Source organism: Rousettus aegyptiacus, unplaced genomic scaffold (assembly GCF_014176215.1).
Source record: "Rousettus aegyptiacus isolate mRouAeg1 unplaced genomic scaffold, mRouAeg1.p scaffold_m13_p_7, whole genome shotgun sequence".
NCBI lineage: Eukaryota > Metazoa > Chordata > Mammalia > Chiroptera > Pteropodidae > Rousettus > Rousettus aegyptiacus.
In genome coordinates, this window is record NW_023416310.1 from 32,562,892 (window position 1) to 32,577,453 (window position 14,562).

Below are 14,562 nucleotides of genomic sequence, written 5' to 3' on the forward strand. Positions count from 1 at the left end.
ACAACTAATAAATCCTTTGTGAAAGCAGGGTATCAAAGACTGGAGGCAGTCATGAAATTGTTAGATATCCTAATGGAAAACTGAGAGAAGGACAATGACAGTAAGAGAATGGCACTGGTTTTGATTTTGTAGATGGACATTTTGAAGATATCACAATTTGGGCAAAGAATTATCCTACATCGGAGGCAACGTGGATGGATCAAATTAAAACAGTTTCCAGTATAGAAACAATAACTCAAAAGGAATGTGCTTTTAACAATGGATCAGTCAAGCCGTTTTGGTTTAGAGCACGATTTAGAGCTTAGCAGATTCTGATATGTGCTTTTCAATCCAGTCATAGCATGGCATAAACTCAATTCTCAGCCTTCAGCTCCAATGGATTAAAAGTTTGCCTTTAGTTACATAGGAGACTTTCACTCTACTTATGAAGGAATCAGAACTAGGTAAAAGTGAAATCATATATTATTCTAAAAGGTTAAATCATCAGTAGAGGATTAAAAGGCAATGGAAGAAAAGGGCTCTCTGAGGATATTTGTGAGATGACCTGGAACAGATCCTCTTATAATAACCAATTACTGTCTACACTTCCCTCTTTTCCAGCTGATAGTATCAGCAATCACAGTTACTTCAGGATTCAGTCATTTCAGCAGAGACACCCGGATGTGAAATGGGCATTGATTATGGTTGTCACGTGAATGGAACATTCTTCTCACATATGACAAAAAACAATTCAAAATTCAAAGTCTGGAGGCCCATGGGAATAAATCTAAACCAAATAGAAACTCATTTTTGTTAAAATTTTGATAACTAGATTACATCTATCCTTTCACATGGCAACGATAATAGCTGGCATTTAGGAGGAAACTCTAGCCTCCCTATTGCATCTGAGCAGTCATCTATAGGGTAATTACATGAACCTTGTGGTGAAACTTTAGCTAACAGGCTTTTGCAGGGTGAAAAATTTATTGTTTTGCTTGTGGAGAGGTCTCAATATAATGTCAAAAATAAATCTCATGTATTCTGTAGATGAATTCATATAACCATTTGAAACTATAATTCTGCCTGTGAAAGAAATAGGCCCTTATTATTCACATCTTGTGATGTTTTGCCAATTTTTCATTCAACTTCATACTACAACTTTATGTAAAACAGAGACTTTACAATAATATATAGACTGCTACTGCACTTCAAAAAGGGAATGATTAAAATAGGCCCCAAAGAATTTATCATCTCTGCCTGTAGTAAAACTTTATCTCAATTTCTGGGGTATACTGACATACTTTTAACTACATAAGAAAGTTGGCTTGCCTAAAATAGGTGATATTTCTTATTAAATCATTAAGAAAAAGATTCTGTGGATGAAATGGAGTCACTTTGACTCTATTAATTTTTCTTCCTTATAATTCACATAGAAAAATTGGCTTACCTTAAAATATGGTTTCATTTAACATATGGATAACTTCGTTATCTAAAAGATACTTTGGCATGATAGAAAAGGTGTGAAGCTAGAAATTAAACTTACATTCTCAAATTGGGTGGTGTCAAAACCAAACCATAGAATATCCTTGGGCCTCAAATGCCTTATTTGAGTACTGGGAAAAATAATACCAAAATTGTTGTGGAAAGTAAATAGCATAAATTTTAAAACATGTTTAATTTAAAAATGCAATGTAAGTACTGGTTAAAGTGGTACTGTGATCACTTAATAAATACAGTAGTCTTGATGAATAAAAGGAACAAACAGTCATATTTCCCAGCTTATAGCTGGAACATATCTTATGCTAGAGTTCACTGAATGACTATAATCAACAATGAAAAATATAGCCTTTGGGTTTATGTACTATACAAGCAAAGATTCTTTGAATAACTTATATGCCATACTACATTCTGAAAACCAACAAACAACTTTACCATACTGTTCAAGTCACGATTAATTAAGCTAAGGATAGACACCTTAACAATAAACAGTCATTAATTTTCCAAGGGAATATGAAATGACCTGTCATTGGAAATACCCGCAGTTGTGGTTTCTCTATGTTAGGTAAATACCAACAAATCCATCACTAGTGTTGTGAAGAGGTTAAAATTAGTCATGGAGAACGGGTCACAGAATAACGACACAGAAGCGGAGGGACTCAGTAAATGATGTCCATAAACAGAGATTGTAGGCAGCAGAAGGCATCAGGCATAAGACAACTGAAGCCATAGGTAAACGAAAGCCAGATGTTAAGGAAGGTGTATAGAGTTCAGTAGTTGAGAGTGAAAGCATAAACCATGAGATATTAGGAATTAAACGTGGTGGCATGAGATATGTTTTCAGATCTCTCCCCTTGAAACAATATTAAGCTGAACACCTAAAACTCAACAAAAACCACCAAATTGCACACCAGCCTGTCTGAGCGTGGGATCTGCACATAAGAGCTACCACAGGTCAGAACCCTGGGTGTCCTGCGGTGGCCTGGGAGGAACAAAGAAGTTGACTCTCACAGCTGGAGCTCCCTGTGGCAAGTTCCCTGAACAGCCCTGCCTAAGAGTGCTGTGAGCTCCATGCGGCCGGGCATCAGTGCCCAGTCATCAGGGCAGAAGGCAGAGAAACAGGGCCGGCAGAAAAGCGAGGATGGCAGAGAAACAATAGTTGATGTTTACCAGCTGTGGTTGCAAAACTGAGGCTGAGCTGTAGCCTCCAACCCCCAACCCAGAGGGCCCCTCCCCCCATACTCTTTGAGACGGAATGCCACGGAGCCCCAGGAGAATCTGAGTAAATGCTACTGAAAATGTCACTAACACGGACAGGAACCAAGACTGAGGGTAATGAGCATAATTAAACACCGATAAGGGAATAAAAAGATATTATTAACTTTATATAAAGCAGAGATCCAAGAGGCTTACACACCACATACTGGAAACCAAAAGAAAAACAGCTAATCTGCAACAGGCTAGGGACCATTGTATAAATCTTTCAGGAAAAAAATTAAAAAGCAAAACACACTTCCATTAATGTTGAGGTGGAGAAATAGTTTATTAAACACCATGAACAACCAAAGTGACAAGTCATCTCAAAAAGAAAGAGAAAAATCTCCATAAAATAAGCTTACAGACATAGAAATATGTGACTTAAATGACAGAGAATTCAGGATAGTACTTCTGAAAAAAACTCAGTGAGATCCAATATGAATCATATCAACAATTTCAGGAATTGAAATAACAACTAGATGAGCAGAATGAGTTCCTTAGTAAGGAGATCAAAACCCTCAAAAAGAACTAAATAGACCTTCTGGAGATAAAGAGCACACTGCAAGAGCTGAAAAATGAAATAAGAAGCTTGGGAAATAGAGTTGGCCAAATGGAGGAAAAGATCAATGATATCGAAGACAGAAATCTAGAAATAAATCAGAAGAAGAGAGAAACTGAAGAATGAAAAATAATGAAAGAGAAATACAAGAACTAGCTGATACCATCAGGAGAGGAAACATAAGAATAATGAGAATTCTCAAAGGGGAGGAAAAGGAGCAGGGACTAGAAAGCATTTTCAAACAAATAAATGACGAGAATTTCCCAAATCTAAGGAATGAGCTGGTGCTTGGAATTCAAGAAGTCAATAGAACATCCAATTATCTCAACCCAAAAAAGCCTTCACCAAGACACATCATATTAAAACCAACAACAAAGACAGAATTCTCAGGGCAACCAGGGAAAAGAAGACGGTACCTTAAAAAGGAAAACCCATTAGATTGTCGACGGACTTCTTAACACGAACCTTACAAGCCAGAAAGGAATGGAATCAAATATTCAAACTATTAAAGGAACTAGCAGCCAACAATTATGTATTCAGCTAAGCACTTCCTTAGATATGAAAAAGAAAGAAAGACCTTTCTAGACATGCAAAAATTAAGAAAATTCTCTACTAAGAGGCCTGCACTACAGGAAATACAGAAGGAGATCAGCTCACCTAAAACAAAATGACAAAGAAAAAAATGCATAATTAGGAGTAAGGTGATTAGCGGGCTGATAAAAGCAGAGGAGCACAACATTTACTATAAACAGAACATTGATAAGCTTAAGATAAGAAGAGATTTGCTATAGCAATATAGTAATAAATGTTCTGCATACATGTGGACAAATTGAGACAACAATGACTGAAAAGGGGGAGGAGTCAAAGACCCAAATTTCCAAAGGGGAATGGAGATAAGACACAGACAGAAGAAAAGGGAAGACTGTATATATACGGCTATCTTTTTCATATTCATAGTGATAACCACAGGCCAAAGATTTAGAATCCAGGTATATAAAATAAAACAAGAAGAACCAGAGGGAAAACCCACAAACCCAACCAAAATAAAGAAAACAGAAACATTAGAATAGGAAGCAATGGAAACACCAAGCAACCAGAAAGCAAAAGATAAAATGGCTATAAGAAGACCTCATATTTCAGTAATCACCCTAAATGTAAATGGACTGAACTCACCAATAAAAAGGCACAGAGTTACAGATTGGATAAAAAAACAAAACCCAACCATATGCTGCCTCAAGGAGACACATCTCAGTTCCAAAGACAAATATGGATTCAAAGTGAAAGGGTGGAAAATGATGTTTCAAGCAAATGTCATTGAGTGAAAAGCGGAAGTAGCAGTACTAATATCAGATGAAATGGACTTTAAAATCAAAACGGAAAAGAATATTGAAAGACACTTCATAATGATAAAGGGGATCATGCGCCAAGAAGACATAATACTTATTAATATCTATGTTTCCAATCAGGGAATCCCGAAATATGTAAAGCAATTACTAATAGAACTAGAGGGAGAAACAGACCAAAGCACTATCATAGTAGGGGACCTAAATACCCCATTGTCAGATATGGACAGATCATCCAAACAGAAATAAGGAAATAACATCCTTAATTGATACATTAGACGAACTGGACAAAATTGACATTTACAGAGCCTTCCATCCCAAAACAGCCGTTTATACATTCTTCTCTAGTGCACATGGAACATTCTCAAGGATTGACCACATACTGGGACACAGAGATAGCCTCAACAAATATAAGGGTTGAAATCATACCAACCATATTCTCTGACCATAATGCTTTGAATCTAGAGATCAACTGTAAAAAGAACCATGAATAAATGGAGATCAAACAACATACTACTGAAAAATAACTGGGGCAGAGAAGAAATAAAAAGGGAGATCAAAAGATACATAGAAATGAATGATAATGATAGTACAACATATCAAAACTTTGCGAACATGGCAAAAGTGGTCACAAGAGGAAAGTTCATATCATTACAGACCTACCTCCAAAAACAAGAACAAACCCAAATAAACAACCTAATGCTTCATCATAAAAAACTAGAAAAGGGAGAACAAATGAAGCCTAAAGTCAGCAGAAGGAAATAAATCATCAAAATCAGAGCAGAAATGAGTGAAATTGAAAACAAACCAAACCAAATAAAACAATAGAACAAATAAATGTAACCAAGAGCTGGTTATTTGAGAAGGTTAATAAAATTGACAAACATATGGCTAGCCTCATTAAAGAAAAAAGAGAAAGGATGTAAACAAACAAAATCAGGGATGAAAGAGTGGAAATTACAACTGATATTGCAGAAATGCAAAGGATCATACAAGAATACTATGAAAATTATATAACACCAAAATTAATAACCTAGAAGAAATGGACCAGTACTTAGAACAATACAAGCTTCCTAGACTGAATCAAGAACTGGAAAATCTAAATAGACTGAACAACAGTATGGAAATTGAAACAATCTTCAAAAACCTACCAAAAAGTCAAAGTCCAGGATCAGATGACTTCACCAGCGAATTCTACCAAACATTCAAAGATTTCATACCTATTCTCCTCAAACTCTTCCAAAAAATTAAAGAGGAGGCAATACTTTCCAACACATTTTATGAGGCCAATATTAATCTGATACCAAAACCTGGTAAAGATAACATAAAAAAAGAGAACTACAGACCAATATCTCTCATGAACACATGCAAAAATCCTAAATAAGAAACTAGCGAACCGAATACAGCAGCTTATTAAGGGGGCTTCATCCCAGAGGCATAGGGATGATTCCACATGTGCAAATCAATTAATATGATACACCATATAAACAAATTAAAAAATAAAAACCATATGATCATATCAATAGATGCATAAAAAGCCTTCTACAAGATACAGCACTCATTTATGATCAAAACACTTAACAAAATTGGTATAGAAGGAAATTAACATAATAAAGGCCATATATGACAGACCCTCAGCCAACATTGTACTTAATGGTGAAAAACTAAAAACCTTCCCTTTAAGATCAGGAACAAGGCAAGATTGTCCACTATCACCTCTGTTATTCAATATAACATTAGAGGTCCTAGTTAGTACAATCAGGTAACAGAAGGATATTAAAGTCATCCAAATAGGAAATGAAGAGGTCAAACTGTCACTATTTGCAGATGACATGATTCTCTATATAGAAAACCCTAAAGACTCTACAAGAACACTACTACAAACAATAAGCAAATATAGTAAAGTCTCCGGTTACAAAATCAATGTTCAAAAATCCATAGCGTTACTATACTCTAATAACAAAGTGTCAGAAAAAGAAGTGGAATAATTCCCTTTGCAATTGCAATAATAAATATCTAGGAATAAATCTAACAAAGCATGTGAAGGACCTATATAATGAAAATTACAAGGCCCTATTAAAAGAAACTAAAGCAGATACAAAGAAATGGAAAGATATTCCATGTTCTTGAATTGGAAGAATCAACATAGTTAAAATGACCATATTACCTAAAACATTATACAGATTTAATGCAATCACCATCAAAATCTCATTGGCATTCTTTAAAGAAATAGAACAAAAAATCATCAGATTTGTATGGAAACACAAAAGACCCCAAATTGCAAAAGCTATCCTGACAACAAAGAATGAGACTAGAGGCATCACTCTCCCCGAATTCAAATTATGCTATGAAGTGACAATATTCCAAATGGCATGGCATTGACAGAAAAACAGACACATGGACCAGTGGAACAGATTCAAGAGTCCAGAAATAAACCCATATTTAAATGAGCAAATAATTTTTGACAACAATGCCAAAGATATGCAGTGGAGAAAGGAAAGCCTCTTCAATAAGTGATGCTGGGAAAACTGGAAAGCCACCTGCAAAAGAATGAAACTAGACTATTATCTATCACCACACACCAAAATCAACTCAAAATGGATTAAGGACCTGAGTATAAAACCTGAAACAATAAAATGCAAAAATAAATGAATGGGACTACATCAAACTAAAAAGCTTCTGGTCAGCAAAAGAAACCATCATCAAGGTAAAGAGACAGCCATCCAAATGGATAAATATATTAGCAAGCAATGCCTCTGATAAGGGCCTAATATCCAAAATATACGAAGAACTCATATTACTCAATAACAACAATAACAACAAAAAACAAACAGTCCAATCAAAAAATGAACAGAGGACCTGAATAGACACTTCTCCCTAGAGGACATACAAATGGCCGACAAATATATGAAAACATGCTCAACATCACTAGCTATTAGGGAAATGCAAATCAAAACCACAGTGAGATACCATCTCACACCTGTTAGAATGGCTCTAATCAACAGGACACATAATAACAAATGTTGGAGAGGATGTGGAGAAATAGGAACCCTCATACACTGCTGGTGGGACTGCAAATTGACACAGCCACTATGGAAAACAGTACGGAGTTTCCTCAAAAAACTAAGAATTGACTTACCATGTGACCCAGCAATCCCTCTCTACTGGGTATTTACCCCAAAGACTTGAAAATCTATATCTGAAAAGATTTTTCCACACCAATGTTCATAGCAGCATTGTTCACAGTGGCCAGGACATGGAAGCAACCGAAGTGCCCTACGATAGATGATTGGCTATAGAAGCTTTGGTACACATATACAATAGAATATTACTCAGCCATAAGAGATGAAATATTGCCAATTGCAACAACATGGATGGACCTTGAAATAATCATACTATTATGTCTGGCGGAATAAGCCAGATAGAAAAAGTTAAAAATCGCATGATATCACATATGTGGGATATAAACCTAAAAGCAACAAATAAACAGGACAAACAAAAAGAGACTCATGGACAATGAACTAGTGGTTACCAGAAGGGAGGAGGGAGGGGAAAATAAAAAAAATAAAATGTTAAAAAAATTATGTATATGCAGTATGAAAGGAAATAAAGTGGCATTTAAAAAAATTAATATGTACAACTCAAAAAATAAATAAATAAATCATGAGATAGGTGTAACTGGTAGTAGAAAAAATTAAGCAGTAGAAGCAGAGATACAAAGTTCTCCTTACCATGTAACTGAATAGAGTTAGAGATTCTTGGTGCTGACTGAAAACAAGATAACTTATTCCACGAACTGTAGCATAGCATATATGATGGCCAGTAAAATCGAACTGTATGGCTTTTGGGCCAACTCTTTGTTCTTTATTGCTGCTTTTCCTTCCTTTTCAGGTATTAGCCATAATACCTATAAATTGAGACAATTATCTCATTCTTTTTAACTTAAAAAACTCAGTTTGTCCCAGTGGAACCCTGGCAGTGAGATACATGTTCTCTACGAAGTTAGACAATCTCTTCATAAGAGCTCCAGTCATCAGTTTGCAGGTTTTGCAAGACTCTTATTTGCCTTCTTTTCAGTTAAATTTAAAAATAAATAATTGAAAACTCTTAAATATCTAATCTACAAATTCTAAGTTGATCCTTCAGGTTGTGGATCTTGCCCTTATTTTCTTCGTTTCTCTCTAATGTGAAGTCAGACCACTACTCTTTAGAGACTGGCAGAAACAAATCAAGGTTAAGATTTAAACCTAATTCTCTGTACCATCAAACTGACAATTATTCAAAAGTAGTTTTTTCTGAGGGTTAAAATGTGGAATGGGCTTGAGGAAAATAATATCTTGTATTTGAACCCATTATATTATTTAAATACCCATACACAGACTGCATACTACATAGACACATGTACTATTTTACCTCATTTGCTGTTTGAAACCATATAAGGAGGTAAAGTGGATTGCCTTTATTAGCTGTTTGTCAAATGTATAGCATGGGAAGTTTAAGTGCTTCACCCACATTCTTAGAACAACTCAGGGGAAGTAGAACTAAAAAGTATTTCAGCTTATAGTCCATTCCCCTTGATGTGGTATCATGCTCTCCACTCAAGCCTGTCACAGATATGTGAATTTTGGGAAAGTTTCAAAGATTACTGGTAAAAGTACAATATATTTGAAGATGCCTGGATTTTTGGAAGGCAAGTGAAAAGACACTATGGAAAGTATATATTGTATGGGAGATGCTGGAGAGAAAGACCTCTGTAGAGAGGAAGTTAAAAGGTTGTGCACTCAGAAATTCCCATCCCTGTACTCCCTATAGAATACCCATTGTACTGTGGCCTGCACTTTCTTGAGTAGGTTAACTGATGAAGTCTCATGAGTTGTGGCCTCATGCCCAAGGCAGTCAGTTAGTTACCTGCCTGAGAACATTTTCCCAACTCTCAACCAATGTTTGCTTCCCAAAGCCAGGATGAGAATAGGATTTATTATTAAAAAGAGAATAAAGCATTCTTCACACAGAGGTGTGACTGTAATATAGAACACTGCCCAAGGATCACAAATAATTACAGTGAATTGATGATGAGAAACTTTAGAAATCAAAATAAAATGTTAAGCTACCATTTTAGGGAAAAAATTACAATATGGTTTTAAAAAATAGGCACCAAGCATGGATTTTTAATTACCTTTGAAAACAGCAGTATATATTTTTTGTCAGATGAATTCTATTGGGATAATTCCTCTGTATTTCAAATACATAAATGGTTAAAAAAGTTAATTTACTTTGTAGAAGAATGATGACGTTAAATGAGATTGGTCTATAAACATTTGAATTCTAAAGATACCAGAGATTCTAAAATATTCCACCAAATCAATTTGTGGTGCAGTGAACTGTCACTGAATCATACTCATCATCAAGCACAGTGTCGAAAATGGGTAGTTGTTCTCTAGATCTGCTATAAAACTATTAACTTAGACCTTCCTTTATCATCAACTGGGAGATTGCCTTTACCTCTCTGGCACTGGATCCTGGGTCTCTTTCTTTCTTGGTTACTCTCCTACTTTAGTCCAGTAGGTTCCTGAGAAAAAAATTCATGGAGGTGCTACCACTGGGGGCAATTTAAACTCCAGCATCACCCCAGCAGCATGGGGTGGGGAGGGGGTAACAACGCAGAAATGCAATTTATATTTTTCCTCAGTTCTTACCCACCGATGCAGCAAAGAATTAAAGGTCAGTGAGATTTAGGAAAAGTAAGATTTATTAAAAGTATATTTTAGAAGGAGGCAGGTTATGCTGAGGAAGGCTGTAGCCCTGTGGAATTTGGGAGGTAAAAAGATGAAAGAGAGTACACTCCAAGGGAGGAGCAGGTTCTCAGTGAAGAGGTCTATAACAACACGGAAGTAAGAAGGTCTGTTTATATTTGGGGCATTACAACGGTAGTCCTAGGTGATTGGCACATAAGGTCATTTTGATTGACACTTGGCCGCTATATAACACTTTGCCTAGTGTGCATGGGCTTACCCAGAATTCAGTCTATTATAATGAGATTCATGAACTTTTGGGAATGGCATATTATAATGATGGTATAATGAATGAGGCTGAGGTCATGGGCAGGTTAGGGTAGTACCATCTACGCAAGCATCTGTGGCCAGATTAAACTAGCTGTAGGTTATGGCCCTCCCATCCTTTGTCTCCTGGGATGCAGGAGGGATTCTTTAACTACTAGTAAATGAGGTGTTTTTCGGACAATCTCTGGGCTGAGTCTCTGTTCTTTTGTTCCACTGTCACTCATGTCTGACTACCTAACAAAGGTAATTATTTTAAATTTTCATATATGTAAATACTTTTATACTCTCTTATGCTAACTATTGATATCAGTTATGATAGACTAGGCATGTTAAAGTGTTAATGGCACCAAAATCTCAATTAGATGTGGGGTCTTTGGGGGCTGACTCTCTAATTTTCTTTCTTCTATCTCTTTGTTTTTAGCTGGTAATTTACTTTTCACATTTTCTGTTGAATTTTTACATTCATCCTCATATTTTTATTCCCTACATCTCTCATGTAGCCTCTTAGTGATGCTCTTTACTAGCAGCATGACAACCTGTTCTTGATTCATGGCTACATTTTTTTTTTTTATCTCCAAGGACATTAGTGATTTCTTCTAAGTTTCTTGTAAATTTGTGTCTGTATTATCCTGTATGTCTGTGGTCCTTGACTAGTATTGAAGAATAGGAGCTGAAAAGTTGGCTGGAAACCAAGAGTACCCCATGAGTTTTGTCAACCAATGGTCTTTTGAGAGGTGATTGATGTATTATGGTGGAAGAACACCATTGTACATATCTTTGGGCCTTTCTGATTTCCCAAGGCAAAATAATAATAATAAACATTTACCTAGTGCTTGTTATATGCCAGACAGGGTTATAAGTACTTATAGGGTCCGATTTTATTTAATCCCCACAACTCTGTGAGAAAGGTACTATTTTTATTTCAGTGTTATAGATAAGGACAGTGATAAAAAGAAGTTAAGTAACTTGTTCAAGGTCACACAACTAACTGGGGGTACACAAACAGGCAGCCTAGCTCCAGTGTCCACTACATGACATTGCTTCTTGAGTTCCTATCATGAAGGTATAAGCCCAGAGTTACATGGGTGAAAAGGGCTGGGATATCAACATTCTGTGCATAGTTAGATATTCACTCAACCTCTCTGTTTTCCATAAAGTATTCCTGACTTCAACATTACCTGATACCTCCTCTTGTACTCACCCGATTCAGAGACGTTGTGTTTCCCACACTAGAGAATAAACCTCCAGGCTTCTGCAGGATCACAGAAGGAAAATTGCCCTCCTTTTTGGCAGGGAGGGAACATCTGAGGTTTAATACTTTTTTAAACAGATGCTTGACCAATCCTTTTGTTATTACACCTGTATTGTTCTCACTTCCAATGGAACCTGGTGCCACTGATTCATGAGATTTGGGATGTGTTTGTGTGCATGAGGGTGTAAACCATGGTACTTCACAGCTTTCATCATTGCCAACTTAGGATTCTTTTTAGATGGGCTAAAATACTTACCATACATTCTTCTGGTTTCCAATCCACATAGTTTTATTATCAGCATCTTCTTTCCTATCTTGAGGGGATTTTTATAAAAATCCCTTTACTATTTCAATGGAGTATTTATTAGGAGAGAGCAGAGGCAAATTTTGTTTTCGGTAACCTATGTCAACTGGAAGGTAGTTATATGTTTTTAATTTACAAACCTCTGTTTAAAATGAACTGTCCTCCCAAAGCAAGCATTGGAACTGATCTTGGCAAATTTAGTTACAAAATATCATACCTGGAATTTGGGAGGGAGAATTATTATTTGCTAAGTATTTACCTATATACCAGGCAATGAGATAAGCAATTTAATCACTTTCACTTGTTAATTCATTTAATACATATTTATATGTCAAGCTGTAGACCCAGATTTCACTAAACAATAGATTCAACCAGGGAAGATGTTATCCTCAGAAGGCATTTGGCAGTGTCTGGAGACATCTTGGTTGTCATAGCTATAGGGTGAGAGCTTTCTCAGGCATCCACCTGGTGGGTAGAGACCAGGAATGCTACTAAACATTCTATAGTGCACTGAAACAGTCCCCACAACAAAGACTTATCTAGCCCCAAGTGTCAGTAGCACCAAGTTGAGATACTCTGAAATAAAGACTTATGAAAATGATAACTGGTTTAAATTATAACAATCTAGTTTCTTATACCAGCACTGATTCAGCCAGCGATACTTATGTCTTAGGTCCCTTTGATTTTATCAGTACTGGAGACTAAATTGCATTACTGTTATCGTACTTTCTCTACAGGATGTTTTGGCTCAACAAGGGAAAAGTTGTTTTGTTTACTTTTAATTGTCTGTTTTTGTCAGAATAGAGTAGAAGACTGTTCTTGTATAGCCAAAGGTTGGCTACAGCAGCAGCAATGAAGATCTCCAAAGATATCCCCAGCTAATATGCCTCTGATATGCTGACCAGAAAGTGTGCTAAAGCAGTGTCTGTGGTCACACTTCTGCTCATCGGGAGGAAACAGCTTTATCCCCAAAGAAAGCTAGCTCTCCATGGGAATGGGGTTGCCCATGTTACCTTTGTGGATTAAAGAATTGGTCTGATTGTGCCAAAAACATGAAATAGATCCCACGACCAAAAGTTTCTAGAGTTATACTTTTTGAAGAACATCTCACAGGAAAAAGTGTATTTAGGAAAAAACACAGTTTCCCTGAGTCATAAAAGATATATTGTGTGAGGGATTTGTTGTGCCAGAGACCGAGGATACCATAGCAGTATTCATCTGCCATAAAATTGTACAACTACTTTTAAATATAATGAAAAATTTATCGCTCAATTTTTTTTCCTCAACAGAGTGGGTATCATTTGTAGCTAGAGTGAAAAGTCATCGGTTCTCCATTACCTTTAGTTTTAATGTGGAAAAGGAAAAGATTTTTATTTTTGTGTGAAATCAGTTGGTAGTTTTATTTCTAAATAACTGTTTCCTCACAGCTCTGTCCTGACCAAACTAACCTAAGTATTTTATCTGTGTCCTTAGGGACTTCAAAGTTTTTCCTATTGTGACTTTCAGGCAGTGAGTCTTCATCAGCATTGTGTGTGTGTGTGTGTGTGTGTGTGTGTGTGTGTGTGTGTTGGGGAAGGAGATATGCATTATTTTCAGAATTCTGAAAGAACTAGGAACTCAGTGTTAAAAATTAACAGCTTTGTCCGTGTTGCCCTATTTTCTTGGATGTTAAAATACAGTCTCATTAGACTGACCAATTTGCTCAAAACTACCAGTAATTTTGAAAATAGTATGGTCACTTTTTTTTTTTTTGATAGGACCTCAATTAAGATAAATACTTCTATAATTATGTCATTCACATTTTGGCCCATTTTCTAAAATAACTATAAAAAAAGGAATATGAAATCACCTTCTACTATCTTGTCTAAATCTTTATCTTCTCCTGAAACACTAATAATGTGAGTTCTCTTTCCCATTAGAATTTGATAAGTAGTCAAGTTTTCTCCCCACAAAATAGATATTTAAAATAACACAATAGATACTTAGACAAAACCTATTATTTCTCTGAATTGAACTAAAAAGTTGCCAGACCCAACATGAAACAAGACAGCAGATTGGTGAACATTAGTGTTTCAGTTCAAAAATACTTAAATACTTAATCACTTCAAAATTTTAGCTAATTCTTTGAAAAGGAAATTAATTTCCTCGGACCTTTTGTAACTCAAATAAGAAAGCCTTTCTTAAGACCTTTTGGTACTAAAGCAAAAATGAACACATTCTTCAAAAATTTTATATATTTCAATAAGGCTAAGTTAAAACTTTACGTAAAATTAATGAAAATATAATGGCAAGAGTTCTTTTTATATAACTAG